Source organism: Bos taurus, chromosome 12, assembly GCF_002263795.3.
Source record: "Bos taurus isolate L1 Dominette 01449 registration number 42190680 breed Hereford chromosome 12, ARS-UCD2.0, whole genome shotgun sequence".
NCBI classification, from domain to species: Eukaryota; Metazoa; Chordata; class Mammalia; order Artiodactyla; family Bovidae; genus Bos; species Bos taurus.
Genome location: NC_037339.1, coordinates 62057301 through 62069361, shown reverse-complemented (window position 1 = coordinate 62069361; position 12061 = coordinate 62057301).

The following is a 12061-nucleotide window of genomic DNA, read 5'->3' as shown; positions in this document are numbered from 1 at the left end:
GACAAGTTAGCAAGAGGAAAACAAACAGAAGCTTATTAACATGTATTCCTCATGTTAATAATATGTAACATATGTGTAATATATGTTACATGGGAGGTAGCCAGAGAAATAACATCAGAGAACTACTTGAGGTGGCTTAGAATTCAGGTTTAAACATAATTTTAACAGAGGAAAGGGAGGGGTTGAGGGACTCTGGGGGAGATTAAATGAGTCTAGAACAGATGTGGAATGTGATAGATTCTGACAAAGTATGTCTGACTGTGGTGTGTTCTTCTAGTCTTCTCTCCTATAAGACAAGTCAAGTGGTCACATCCAACTGAGCAAGATACAGAGTGAACATTTTGCGATCCACCACTATCCCTCCTGCTTTACAGAGAGCTTGATGTTCTCATGCCTGCATAAAGACATTTATAGGTTAGATATTTGAGGATCAGAACTCAGTTCTGCATACAGGAGGTGTAGAGACATTAGTATCATAAATGTGGGGTTGGTGTGGGGTGTAAATTTATTGTATATTTTTTTAAAATCCACATATAAATGATATCACAAATTTGGCCTTGGAGTACAAAATGAAGCAGGTCAAAGGCTAACAGTGTTTTGCCAAGTGAATGTCCTGATCATAGCAAACACCCTCTTCCAACAACACAAGAGAAGACTCTACACATGGATGTCAATAGATGGTCAACACTGAAACCAGATTGATTATATTCTTTGCAGCCAAAAATGGAGAAGCTCTATACAGTCAGCAAAAACAAGACCAGGAGCGGACTGTGGCTCAGATGATGAACGCCTTATTGGAAAATTCAGACCGAAATTGAAGAAAGTAGGGAAAACCACTAGACCATTCAGGTATGACCTAAATCAAATCCCTTATGATTATACAGTAGAAGTGACAAATAGATTCAAGGGATTAGATCAGACAAAGTGACTGGAAAACTATGGACGGAGGTTCGTGATATTGTACAAGAGGGTGTGATGAAGACCATCCCCAAGAAAAAAAATGCAAAAAGGCAAATGGTTGTCTGAGGAGGCCTTAAAAATAGCTGAGAAAAGAAGAGAAGCTAAAGGCAAAGGAGAAAAGGAAAGATATACCCATTTGAATGCAGAGTTCCAAAGAATAGCAAGAAGAAATAAGAAAGCCTTCATTAGTGATCAATGCAAAAAATAGAGGGAAACAATAGAATGGGAAAGATTAGAGATCACTTCAAGAAAATGAGAGATACCAAGGGAACATTTCATTCAAAGATGGGCACAATAAAGTATAGAAATGGTATGGACCAAACAGAAGCAGAATATATTAAGAAGAGGTGGCAAGAATACACAGAAGAAATATACAAAACAATATCTTCATGACCCAGATTACCATGATGGTGTGATCACTCACCTAGAGCCAGACATTCTGGAATGTGAAGTCAAGTGGGACTTAGGAAGCATCACTAAAAACAAAACTAGTGGAGGTGATGGAGTTCCAGTTGAACTATTTCAAATCCTGAAAGATGATGCTGTGAAAGTGCTACACTCAATATGCCAGCAAATCTGGAAAACTCCTCAGTGGCCACAGGGCTGGAAAAGGTCAATTTTCATTCCAATCCCAAAGAAAAGTGAAAGAAAGTGAAGTTGCTCAGTCGTGTCTGACTCTTTGCAACCCCATTGAAGTAGCCTACCAGGCTCCTCTGTCCATGGGATTTTCCAGGCTATAGTACTGGAGTGGATTGCCATTTCCTTAAGGCAATGCCAAAGAATGCTCAAACTGCGCAATTGCACTAATCTCACATGCTAGCAAAGTAATGCTCAAAATTCTTCAAGCCAGGCTTCAACAGTACATTAACCATGAAATTCCAGATGTTCAAGCTTGATTAGAAAAGGCAGAGGAGCCACAGACCAAATTACCAACATCTGTTGGATCATAGAAAAAGCAAGAGAGTTTCAGAAAAAAAACATCTATTCTGCTTTATTGACTATGCCAAAGCGTTTGACTGTGTGGATCATAACAAACTGTGGAAAATTCTTCAAGAGTTGGGAATACCAGACCACCTGACCTGCCTCCTAAAAAATCTGTATGGCGGTCAAGAAGCAACAGTTAGAACTGGACATGGAACAGCAGATTGGTTCCGAATCAGGAAAGGAGTATGTCAAGGGTGTATATTGTCACCCTGCTTATTTAACTTATATGCAGAGTACATTATGAGAAACACTGGGCTGGAAGAAACACAAGCTAGAATCAAGATTGCCAGGAGAAATATCAATAACCTCAGATATGCAAATGACACCACCCTTATGGCAGAAAGTGAAGAAGAACTAAAGAGCCTCTTGATGAAAGTGAAAGAGGAAAGTGAAAAAGTTGGCTTAAAACTCAACATTCAGAAAATTAAGGTCATGGCATCCGGTCCCATCACTTCATGGCAAAGCATGGGGAAACAATGGAAACAATGACAGACTTTATCTTTTTGGGCTCCAAAATCACGGCAGATGGTGACTTCAGCCATGAAATTAAAGGACACTTGCTCCTTGGAATAAAAGTTATGACCAACCTAGACAGCATATTATTTGCCAACAAAAGTCCATCTACTCAAAGCTATGGTTTATCCAGTAGTCATGTATGGATATGTAAGTTGGACTATAAAGAAATCTGAGCACTGAAGAATTGATGCTTTTGAACTGTGGTGTTGAGGTAGACTCTTGAGAGTCCCTTGGACTGCAAGGAGATCCAACCAGTCCATCTTAAAGTAAATTAGTCCAGAATATTCATTGGAAGTACTGATACTGAAGCTGAAACTCCAATACTTTGGCCACCTGATCTGAAGAACTGACTCTGGAAAAGATTGAAGGCGGGAGGAGAAGCGGATGACAGACGATAAGATGATCGGTTAGCATCAGCGACTCGATGGACATGAGTTTGAGTAAGCTCCGGAAGTTGGTGATGTACAGGGAAACTTGGAGTGCTGCAGTCCATGGAGTTGCAAAGAATCTGACACGACTGAGTGATTGAACTGAACTGGTTAGGAGCAGTCCAAGAAATAGATTGAGGCTAGTTCACATGATGACTTAAGGGTCATGGTTAGGAGTTTTTGTTTCACTTCAACTTAGATAAGTAGGTATAGTATGGTTTTGGTGGATAAATGCTAAAATGAGATGTTTAAAATGGTTATCCTGGATGCTTTGTAGAGAATTGTCTGTGGGGAACTGGATAAAAGGAGTAAGATTGGTAAAAATGCTTCATGTAGTAGTGTAGATGAGTGATATTAATGGCATAAACTAGCAGTGAAATTCATGAGAATTTGGTTAGTTTCAGGATATATGTTAAGGAACAGGCTGTGCTAAGTCACTTCAGTAGTTCCCAACTCTTAGCAACTCCAGACTGGAGCCTGCCAGACTCCTCTGTCCATGGGATTCTCCAGGCAAGAATACTGGAGTGCGTTGCCATTTCCTTCTCCAGGGGATCTTCCTGACCCAGGAACAGAACCCATGTCTCTTAGGTCTCCTTCATTGGCAGGCAGGTTCTACCACTAGCACCACCTAGGAAGCCAACCATAATTGGCAAAATTTGATGTATGAGAAAGAGTGCAGTCAAAGATGCCAATCAGGTGAGATTGCAGGTAAGAGATAACTAGCAGAAGAAAAAACATTACAGGTGTTTTTCTAATTTTTATGTTGGGAACATTGCTAGCCATATTATAGAGAGAAATGATGAAGGAAAATAAGAAACCAAAGAATATGTATATTAACATCTCTTAAAAATAGAATTATGGTTTAAAAAAACGGGTGATCCATCATATTTCTAAACAGCATCTATAATTGGATTCAATGCTAATTAAAATCTGTCATCTAGTCTTTAACTAACTCTATTTTATTGGTTTGCAGTTCAATAAAAATGCATTTGCCTCCTAGATAGTATTCGCAAAGAATAAAAAAATCTTGATGTATAACTGCAATCTTTTGATTTATAGGAGAGATCATGGAAATAAATGTATTTCTTCAAGTGACTTCTATATTGAGGATGATAATGTAATGGAAGATTTAATGGAGGATTTTATATGTAAATTTTCAAAATACCTTCTCAAATGCGGATTTGAATCTCAACACCTAAGCAGATTACATTCTCACATCTTCCCAAGAGAGCATTTAGATTCGATTCAGAAATCTGTTTTGCCTAGAGCTGTGGACCCAAATAAAAAATCCCCAGCTTAAATCACTGTCTCCCAAACAGCACAGACTAGGATTTCCCTAAGCAGAATAATTGTAGACAGCTAGCATTCATTTATTTATGATGCATAAATGTTTCTGAGTCAAAGCATTGCATTTGTTTACAGGACACAAAGGTTCTAAAGCATGACTCTGGGCCTTAGAAAGTTCAGGGTCTACTGTCTGGGATATGAACAAATATGTTTCAATGAAAAAAAAGTCACTATATTTTTTAAATTTACATTTGTTAAAAAATCCAGCCTATTACGTAACAGCTGAATATATTTTGAAGACAAAAAGCTTTAGGTTGATGAAAACTTTGACGGTTATAACTTTTAATTCACAATTTTAATAAATCTTCACTGGAATCTGACTATAATTTTATCCAAAATACAAAAATTGGGAGAAGAGAAAAATTGACACAGGCAGGGCTGTGGCAGGGATTCAATCAATAACATCTATTTTCTACGTGACTTAGATTTTTCAAAGTATGTTTCTTTCAAGTAAAATACTTGTACTCTGTTTAGACTAAGAAATGCTATGTACCTTGATACAAAGTTGAGCAAAGTGCACATGTGCAGATTAAAGATATCACAAAATTACTAAGAAAAAATTATGTTTCGTATTCTAAACCTAATATCTAAGACACCTTTAGCATCTTTGCTCAGTAATATGAATAAAAACTGATGACCATTAGAAATTCAAAATGTCACAGTATATACTACCACATTGAAACAGCCTTTTCCAATTTCTTCATAAGATCAATAACTTCACATCATATTTAATATATGTCAAAGTGGTATGGAGCCATTACTATTCAATTCACTTATTAATAAAAATAACTTCAGTGTCTGAAGATAATGGCACCCAATATTGAAAGTGACATAAACTCCTTAGAAATCTTTTAAATAAGGCATGTATTAGAAAGCAGGGAATTTTGAATTAAGGTTACAGTATGTTAGAAACCTTGGCAATCCAAATTGTCCAAATACACAGTCATTGTTAAGAAACTTGTTATTTTTTTTTTTTTTTTTGGTAGATGCATTATATGTACTGAAAATCAAATACTGATAGAACGAGTGATATTATTTAGTGATATTATTTAGTGATATTATACTAAATAATTTGTGTAATTTGTGTAATTAAGATAACCAAATACCAACCAACCAAGTTGTACCTTGGCATAATTTTAATAACCCTCACTTTCAAAAACCTTCATTTTTGCTCTCAAACTTGGCCTGGAATGAATGATAAACTGTATGACCACTTATCTTTAATATATTATTTAGCACAAAATTAAGAAAAAACAAAAGAGAAATATTGGGTTTGCCTTTGTTCATTTTCTAAGGAAACCTGTGAAAATCCTTTAGAACACCAATGTCAAATGTTTCTTTTAATGTAACTATTTCAAACAATTAGTGGGGAATTCCTAGGAAATAATGCTGAAAGGATCCTTCTTCCTTTCTAACACACACTTATATGTGGCATGAGTTAAACATTCTTTTTTTTTTTTTTTAAATTAAACATTCTTAAATCCAGGCTATTAAAATGTCAGCAATTTTCCATCTCCTGGTTGATAGTAACAACAGTTTTCTATCTTGCTATTGTTTAGTCACTAAGTTATGTCTGACTCCTGTGACCCCATGGTCTATAGCCTACCAAGCTCGTCTGCCCATGGGATTTCTTAGGCATGAGTACTGGAGTGGGTTGTCACTTCCTTCTCTGGGGTATCTTCCCAATTCGGGGATTAAACCCATGTCTCCTGCACTGGCAGGTGGATTTTTTTTACTATTGTGCCACCTGGAAAGTACCATACCACTATATTTAATTTAATTATTTACCACTATTTTGGTGTCACAACACTCTCAACTGAGAGCTAAATCCATTGTTAGTGATTATTCAGGTGTCTACATGAGGACATGTTTCAACAGACTTAAGATGGCATGTTTTATACTCAAGCTATACCGTAGTGGCCATTGGTTTAATCAGTGAATCATGCTATATTACCAGTTAGCAAGTTTAATTGTCAAAGTCCTTTTGTATTGGTAGGTTAGATAATACAGTGTGTGGAATGCTTTTTCTGCAACTCATGAATATGTGGCCACCTCTTCTTGAAATTGACCAAGGCCATAGGAACCTGGGTTGGCCCTTCTGGAAAGTGACATTTCTATTTCATGGTGGAGGAAAATGGTGCATCATGGTTTGAATTTCCTCTTCATTTAAGGCATATTTTTAATCACTGCAGTGTGAGCAATTTCCTCCTTGGAAGTCAGCATCAGAATGCCTTCAACATAAAGGAACATTTAAACACCTACTAATAGCTCATATTGTGTTAAAACGTGTCTGACCTACAGATGAAATACTGCAGAATAATTCAAATAGCTTTGTGAAAGGAGTGTAAAGAGATATTATAGGCCTTGTCACATGGAATCCAGTTAATCTTGATCTTTTTTAGGAGGAACACAAAACAGAAAATGTTGATGATGTCCAAGGATTCATCAGATCAGATCAGATCAGATCAGTCACTCTCAGTAGTGTCTGACTCTTTGCGACCCCATGAATCGCAGCATGCCAGGCCTCCCTGTCCATCACCAACTCCCGGAGTTCACTCAGACTCACGTCCATCGAGTCAGTGATGCCATCCAGCCATCTCATCCTTTGTCATCCCCTTCTCCTCTTGCCCCCAATCCCTCCCAGCATCAGACTCTTTTCCAATGAGTCAACTCTTCACATGAGGTGGCCAAAGTACTGGAGTTTCAGCTTTAGAATCATTCCTTCCAAAGAAATCCCAGGGCTGATTTCCTTCAAAATGGACTGGTTGGATCTCCTTGCAGTCCAAGGGACTTTCAAGAGTCTTCTCCAACGCCACAGTTTAAAAGCATCAATTCTTTGGCACTCAGCCTTCTTCACAGTCCAATTCTCACATCCATTCATGACCACAGGAAAAACCATAACCTTGACTAGGTGAACTTTTGTTGGCAAAGTAATGTCTCTGCTTTTGAATATGCTATCTAGATTGGTCATAACTTTCCTTCCAAGGAGTAAGCATCTTTTAATTTCATGGCTGCAGTCACCATCTGCAGTGATTTTGGAGCCCAGAAAAATAAAGTCTGACACTGTTTCCCCATCTATTTCCCATGAAGTGACGGGACCAGATGCCATGATCTTCGTTTTCTGAATGTTGAGCTTTAAGCCAACTTTTTCACTCTCCACTTTCACTTTCATCAAGAGGCTTTTTGGTTCCTCTTCACTTTCTGCCATAAGGGTGGTGTCATCTGCATATCTGAGGTTATTGATATTTCTCCCTGCAATCTTGATTCCAGCTTGTGTTTCTTCCAGTCCAGCATTATTCATGATGTACTCTGCATATAAGTTAAATAAACAGGGTGACAATATACAGCCTTGACAAACTCCTTTTCCTATTTGGAACCAGTCTGTTGTTCCATGTCCAGTTCTAACTGTTGTTTCCTGACCTGCATACAAATTTCTCAAGAGGCAGGTCAGGTGGTCTGGTATTCCCATCTCTTTCAGAATTTCCCATAGTTTATTGTGATCCACACAGTCAAAGGCTTTGGCATAGTCAATAAAGCAGAAATAGATGTTTTTTCTGGAACTCTCTTGCTTTTTCCATGATCCAGCGGATGTTGGCAATTTGATCTCTGGTTCCTCTGCCTTTTCTAAAACCAGCTTGAACATCAGGAAGTTCACAGTTCACATTTATACCAGGTACCGTAATTGACAGTTGTGGTATTAGCCTTCATCTGTGCAGTAGTATCTGTGTTCCTGTTTCAACTCTGATTTTCTACAGAAGAGGGGGTAAGCATCAGTGATGTCTACTGTTAATGGAATAGTTTTGCAGAGGACCCTGCCTCTATGAAATCTTTTGTTAAAATACCAAGTACTTTTTCTTTTCTTATTTCAACTATAATTTTGACAAGCTCTACAAGTATAGAGGGTACCTGGCAAAACAAGACAAATGTGGATATAGAACTTGCCAGCAGGAGTTCATGGAATGTGTCCAACTCTCAGTCTGCATGTTTGCACTGGGCTTACACATCCCATATGTTCATATCAAATAATATTTATCAACTGACCATCAATCACAAACCAATCAAAGAATCCAGGATCCCCAGAATAACTTAACCACTTTTTTTAGGCCAAAAGTAATGCCCCTTGATAATGCTGAGAGGCATATTTGTTTATCAAAGCATTACTTTAACCCAGGGGATACCAGGAATAATAGATATTTGAGCTTCATTCCAAGGAAGCCCAGCATTGTTTGGCAAACTAGAAACCTTTTTTCTTTGTTTCTGTTTCTGTTTTTGTTTTCCTAGTGTACATAAAAAATTGGAGAATACAATCAGCACTTTCATTCAGGGTAACAGGCCACAGACTTTTCCCCCAGTCTTCATTTTATTAGAATAAACTCACTGCTGAATAGGAGAATAATTTACATGCAGAACAGAGGCTGAGGGGAACCTGTGAAGCCTTTTCCTTCTAAAGGGGCATTCTGGGTTACAGTTTGAGGGTATCCACTGCACTCTTAGGGCTTCTCTAGTAGCTCAGATGGTGAAGAATATACCTGGGCTTCAGTCCCTGGGTCAGGAAGATCCTCTGGAGAAGGGAACAGCTACCCACTCCAGTATTCTTGCCTGGAGAATTCCATGGACAGAGGAGCCTGGCGGGCTGCAGTCCACGTGGCCATGAAGAGTCAGACATGACTGAGTGACTGTCAGAGGACTGTGTAGTTTCCTCAGTTCTGTCTTGCTACAGCAAAAATTTGAAGCGATGGACCAGTGTTACAGCTCAGTTATGGCTCAATTTTATTTGGCAAGCAAAGGAAAATACATTCTTGAGGTGTGATGGTGGGCTGACCCAAAAGAAGAGAGTGGCTCAATTTTGTCTCCTCTTTTTATACATTTTTTTTCCCTCCCCCAAGCCTGCCCTACATAAGTTGGGGTAGCCAGGAGGGCTGTTTGCTTCACCTGAGGCTCTCACTCCTTTCCTCAGATATTACTTTGTTCTCTTTTCTTGGGCTTTTTCCTTTCTTTGTCTTTTAGCCACTGCTATTTTGGGCTCCTTTTTCCTATTCTAACTACCTAATATTCTCCCCTAAAGAGATAGGAGGCCCAATTCTTTGGGAGTAGAGGCATCGAGGACTCTCTGGCTATTTCTTGCTGAGCTGGGATGGCGAGGGGCATTGGGCCTCCCCCTCTTGCTAGTCTCAAGCCTCAGAGTCCTTATAGCAGTGTCCATGTAAGGGTGAGTGATATTTTCCATGGTTGGGTGTAGTTTTATATATTCTTGTTGAACTGGCACTGCATGTTGTAGCCTGTTGACCTGGGCAGAGACAAAATGGGTTAGAGAATTGATAATACATGGGACAATCATAAGCAGCATCAATATGGTGATAACAGAGATTAGTACAGGTATTAGCCAACTCCAAAGTCCCCCTTACCTGGAGAAGGATCCCCAAAGAGAGATTATAGCCACCCCGAGAACTCTCCAGCTCGTTCTTTGAAATTCTGCAGTATCAAATTGTTTTTCTTGAGGACTCTGAGACTTTCTTTAACTTAATTGGAGGTATTTACTCAGAAAGAATATGTCTCATTCAAGATGGCTCAAGGCCCTTTTTGTTCAGGGATCAGGAGACCTATCTCCTGTCTATTTTGGAGTACAACCCCTGCCAAGGCTTTTTCCTTTCTTTGTCTTTTAGCCACCAATATTTTGGACTCCTTTTTCCTATTCTAACTACCTAACAGTGACTAACACTAGCACTTTTCACTGCACTTAACTACAGAAGACGTTTCTCTTTTGAAATTTTGAACCTTTCCACAGTTATGATGTTAGGTAGTTAGAAGAGGAAAAAGGAGTCCAAAATGGTGGTGGCTAAAAGAAGACAAAGAAGGGAAAAGCCCGAGAAAACAGAACAAAGGAAGATCCGAGGACCAGAATGAGGCTCTCAAGGAAAACAAACCGCCCTCTTGGCTAGCTCAGTTTACATAGGGAAGACCTAGTAGGGGAAGAAAAAAACATAACAAAAGAAGAGCCAAAATTGAGTGAGGTAGGGCTGGGGGCCTCTAGGGGCTTATTGTCTTTGGGGTCGGCCTTCCTGCATGGCTCAAGGATGTATTTCCCTTTGCTAGCCAATAAAACTGAGCTATAACACTGGTCTGTCCATCACTTCACATTTTTGGTTCAAGGAGATAGAAACAAGGAAATCAGAAACTTCCTGGACAATGAGAAGCCGAGGGATGAAGATTTAAGCAAATACACCCTGGTGGCCCTCTATGTTAGGTTTCTATTGCTGCCCTAACAAATCACTACCAATTCAGTGGCTGAAAATAGCATTCATTCATCATCTCAGCATTTTTGTGAGTCAGAAGTCTGGGACATAAAGTGGTTCACCTACTTTTTCTGCTCCGGTTTTTACAAGACTGAAATCAAACTGTCCAGAGGGCTGTAGGTTCTTCTGTGTGGGGTCGAGGGCTTAAGCCACTTCCAAGCTCATTCAGGGTATTGGGTGGCTTTAGCCCCATGTCTTGTGGGCTGGCAGCCTATGCCGACCTTGGCTCCCAGCAGGGCTAACACCCCGTCATGGTGGATGCACTCAGGTCTGGAGGCTTGCCTTGGTAGGCCACTGCCTTTCATTCATCACAGTAGGGATATTCCAATTTAGCCTTGAACCCTTCCAGAGCCCAAAGCAGTGAGTAGCTGCAGGAGATCCTGGTTTAAAGTCTATTTCACTTCCAAAAAATTTTATCACGGACATTGCAGCATTTAATTCCCTCAGGTGATTCATTCTCAGGTCAGGTTCAAGTGCAGATAATTAAGCTACTTCCTCCTTTCTTCAAATCCACCCTTTTAAATACTCCTTTGTGATGCTGAACTGGAAGCCTACAGGCTGAAGTATCCTCTGTCTGGTGGCTGTTTGTCTGGGGTCTACGTTCCAGCAATACATAAAGGCTGGAAAGGGAGAAGAAGGGTGTAAGGGAGGCGTCCTCCTTTTGCTTTGAGTCTCAGTTGCTGTTGCCATAGCAATGCACTTTCACCTTGACGTGGCCTTTGGATCCTAGCTCCAGCTTCCTGCTGCCCTGCTAGAACCATTCTCCTCACATCTCTCAGAGGTTCCAGCACCTGCCAGCATCCCAGAGGCAGGGTCAAAGGGCCGGCCTCCAGGGTTCTAGAGCTGGCGAAGACAGCACGTTTCCTTTGTGTCCTCGGGTACCCTGCGGCTGTTTCGGGCTCCTTTTTTTCCTTTTCGTTCTCTGATCTGTTTAACCAATTACTAATACTGTATTACATTGTCTTTGTTTAGTAATTAGGGTGATTTCTGGTTTTCTAACTTTACCCTCCTTACCTTTGGTTAGAGAAGTGGGATAGTGCTACTCTTGGCTGGAGATCCTGCTGACTTCCTCAAGCAGGGGCGGTGCAGGGAAGTGATGCAAAGTTGTACCTGGCCACCCATCATGGTTCACCTTTCCTCAATCACAACTGCGTTTATTACTTGCCTAAAGAAAGTAAGTTTGTGTTTTAATGAGTGTTATGATACCTTCAAAATCAAGTATGCTACACATTTCTGACATAGTCCAGAATAACGGAAAAGTATATTTCACAACTAGCATTGTTTTCCTTTTTATGGTACCTTTTTCATGATGGATAGCTAAATTATGAATTTATGCTTTAGTATAAATTTACTGAAATGTGATCATCTACATTATTTACAGAATTTAAGTGTTTCAGATGTATAGCTATCTGCTAATAATTTCATGTCTTAAAAATATTCCAATATAAACTGCAGGTGTCAAATATTTAAAAAGAAAAACTTGGTAAAATTTTTTTTTCCAGTAATAAAATTTACATACAAAAGTTGCATTTT